Source organism: Callorhinchus milii, unplaced genomic scaffold (genome assembly GCF_018977255.1).
Source record: "Callorhinchus milii isolate IMCB2004 unplaced genomic scaffold, IMCB_Cmil_1.0 Scaffold89, whole genome shotgun sequence".
Classification (NCBI taxonomy): Eukaryota; Metazoa; Chordata; class Chondrichthyes; order Chimaeriformes; family Callorhinchidae; genus Callorhinchus; species Callorhinchus milii.
Genome location: NW_024704830.1, coordinates 2,067 through 5,924, shown reverse-complemented (window position 1 = coordinate 5,924; position 3,858 = coordinate 2,067). Strand labels below are relative to the sequence as shown.

Genomic DNA, 3,858 nt, shown 5'->3' with positions numbered 1-3,858 from the left:
CTCTCCCCTCTAAATTACCCTCTCAATTACGCAATAACATTTCTGATTCCAGCATTCACCCTCAACCCATCTTGTTTATTCTCTCTCTCACACACCCTGACTCTCCGTCAATCAATCTCTCGACCTCTCACACACAGAATCTCACTCTTTATTTCCATCTGACTCAGTCTATCTAACTCAGTCTTTCACTCCCACTGACTCAGTTTCTCTCGCAATCAGACGTTCTTGCAGTCAATCTCTCTCTGTCTCTCTCTCTCTTTCTCTCTCTCGTTCCGTATCTCACTCATTCTCATTCAATCGCTCAGTCGCATTCAATCACAATCTCTCTCTCAGTCCCTCCTTTGCTCTCCCAGTCTCAGTACCTCCCTCAATCTCTCACTCCATCTCACATATTCAGTCTCTCTGTCTCTCATTCGGTCTCCCTTTATCTTTCTCTCTCACAAACTCTCTCACTCTTACGCATTCACTCCCTCGCTCCTTATTCCTCAGTGTGTAACTCAGTCTCTATGTGGGTTAGCGTGAGATGTGATGTAAGAGCCCCGTTGATGTCAGAATGAAGGTGAAATTGAATATAGTGGATGGTGGGCTGATAGAGCGAGGAAATAAAGCAAGTCGTGGTCATTGGCCTCCACACTAAACTCTGACTGTGGCGTAGACAGGACCATCTCCATCACTGGCTTCACCGTCCTGCTCATTCCTGTTTCCTAAGGCCAGATTGGCATAGATGATACCAGCATCCTGCAAATAGATCAAGAATCAGCACATCTGCTGAAGATCAGTGGAAAATCCCCGTCACCACAGCCTCACCACACAGGACACCCGGACTCACAGCTCCAAAATGTGAGTCCACCCTCCACCAACAGCCCCAATGGTCATACGGATGTCAACATTCCTGCAATGGAGAATTGAACCCGGACAAATCTCCTCGTCAGTATACCAGAGCCAATAGTGATGATAAAACCTTGCATGTAAGAATTCCTTCTGAGACGAATGGCGCTGTTTGAATGCAAAATTTAAACACTCAGACACAGACGTGCAGAATCGCGCGCGCGCGCGCACAGACACACACACACACATACAGAAACACACACAGAAACTCACACAGAAACAGACACACACAGAGCCACACAGACATAAAAACACATACATGCTTTTCACCTTGACAGAACGGCTCAAAGTGTTTTACAAAATTTATTATCAATTGTAGGAACTTTATAAACGTAAACAAACGCCGAAACCAAATTGTGCACAGAAACGTCCTGCAAACGCACAGTCACTTCTCTATGCAGTAAGTCATGTGAAGCTATTTGAGACATTCTCCTCATGTACGTAATCCATGGCGAATGTAAGGATTATTATTATTTTTGTGCAATGGGCGAACATTTTTTGTCGGCTCGGAAATGGGAGACTCTCCCTTCTCTTTCTCAATATTCCCAATGTACCGACGTTCGAGTTAAGCCCATGAATTTCTACCTCAGGCGAAAGTGCTGCCGCCCAGCCAGAGTGACACAGAGCCCGAGCTGTGTTGAGCCAATTTGCTTAAAGCCTGAGCGAAACTGACACATGGTCTGAGCTAAGCTGGAACTGGGTATGAGCTGAGCTACAGAGGACCTGAATTTGGCGGAAACAGTGCCAATAAGGCCGACACTACTCACCGCTGGAGGCATCGGCCGTGGAACAATTCTCACAGTTGCATCTGGAACAAACCGAAATGGGATTTAACATCAGCACATTTCAACCAACTCACCGCTATTTGGTAATGTTACTAAAGATATCAATCATTGCAATGAATAATTATGAATGTCCATGACAATGATTATTAAGCCAACAGTAATACATTATTAATCTTTTCACTTGAATTAACACCACATCACGACTTCAAAAACTCCGAAAGCGTTTCAAAACATTGACGGTTAAGATGAGTTATTGTGCATTTTGTGAATGAATCACAGGAGGCAGCCGCGCCCAGTATCCACACAAATAAACACACACACACACACACACACAGAGTGTGTGAACGATTTTTCCTGGCGGATTGTTGGCCAGAGAGAGACTGTTGCCCGGGAAGCCAAATTCACTGATTTGAAGACCGACCCGAGATCTTTAACGTCCTTCTGAACAGGAAGAAGGGACCTCGATTTATCCTCTCATCTGAATGACAGAAACTTGAAGCGGCTCAATTTGAACGAATCGATTGAACGTCAGATACAGACTGTCATGCAGACAGACACACACATCGACAAACACACAGAAAGACACCATAGGCAGACCAAGAAAGAAGGAAAGTTCCAGAAACACAGATCGACGCCAAGTAAGACATACAGACACAATAAGAGAAGATGAGTGGAGATGCATCGAATAAGAGAAAAGACGGGAGACAGCGTCAGAGAGCCTCTGGTTTGGGGGAGGCTCATAAGCCAGCGATGAGCTTCTGTGGTGCTCGGGCCCAAGGCTGACCAGGCCTGTTTGTGACCAGCTGTGTTAACTCTGGGCTCAATCCAAGGAAACCTCTTGCTCACATGTGACGCTGTTGGTTTGTGGTCCTCCTCCCACGGGTACATCCCTGAGAAAAAAAATACAGAGGAGAGGGCAAATAATTCGCTACTGTTCTATTGACGAAATTATGGAGCTCAAAACTGGGCTTGTCACATGGTTAAACACCAGTTATTGACTGTCATCTGGGGGAAAGGACGGGGAAATGGCACTGACAGGAATACACTTGAAGGATCATCACAGACACCTGAAGTCGAATGGCTGCCTTCGGTCCTGTCGTTGTCCCTGGTGCTACAGTTGGAAAAAGCAGCAGGAAGTTTGCCAGACAGTGACTCCAGAAGCTGGTTAAACTGCAGAGGCCTGGCCTGGAGTGAGTAAACCTTGGTAACAGGTATCTGTGAGTTACAGAGCCCGAGGAAAGAAACCTATGAATGGGTGATGCGGCGGGGCTGGGTGGGGGGGGTACGGCTAGATTTGTGTTGGAAACCGTCACCATGGTTACGAGTTGCCACACCAGACGATGAGTTCCTCTCATGCCTCCGACCTTTGGAAATTTCTGTGATTCTGACGAATATGCACTGTCTCTGATACCTGATCACAATGAGCACAAGGGTCAGGCAGGCGAGACGCAGGGTTTGGCGACCTCGAACTGTGCATTGCGATAAATGCTGTGGCCTCACCAGCTAAAATCCTACAGTTTGCTATTTGGAGCTCTGTCTGGAAAACTTCCTCTGCGCGTCGAGATTGGAACAATCATCCGTTAGGGATGATTTGTGACTTTGTGACTTTCACTATCCCATCAAAACAATGTCAGAGAATGATTGTTTTTCCAAATCGACTGTAATACGAATCGGAATATCCTCATCAAATCCGTTTTCAAAACAGGTATATTTAATGCCAGAAGTTAAAATAAAATGTGTTTTCTTACAATCTTTGTTAAATAACAGAGATGACGCCTCCCTATATTAATATCCAGGGATTGAGAGTGACGTGACTAATGATGCAGGTCGGATGATTCCCGGGGGTTTGCCATCTGAATAAATTACACGGTGTCCCAAAGCCATAGTCTGTTATTTGGAGTCGCTCTCTTCGCCAGCGAAACACTGGCTGCTGCCACATCATGGCTTTTCCAGCAATCTATGAGATAGAAGCAATTTATTACCCGATCATTGCACTAACTGGAGTTCCAGGTAAGTTGTCAGAGCTTCATGGTAACCTACAAACTTCAGAACCTGTTGTGGAGGCAAAACATATTTGTCATGAAATGTTTTCTTAAAATGGTTCTTTTTCCTTTTTCCTGGAATGGCCATTGTAATCATTTCATTTTACATCAGCAGAACATCGCTAATTAACTGATTTTATTTA

General features: G+C 45.2%; 1 long non-coding RNA gene across 1 annotated transcript; it reads right to left on the bottom strand.

The window, feature by feature from the left end:
• Positions 1-283: 283 nt before the first annotated feature.
• LOC121851684 lies at positions 284-2,565 on the bottom strand. Its single transcript, XR_006085948.1, has 3 exons — positions 2,520-2,565; positions 1,656-1,696; positions 284-738 (listed from the first exon to the last, which is right to left on the bottom strand). It is a non-coding gene; the product is annotated as an uncharacterized LOC121851684 (long non-coding RNA).
• Between the last annotated feature and the right edge of the window lie 1,293 nt (positions 2,566-3,858).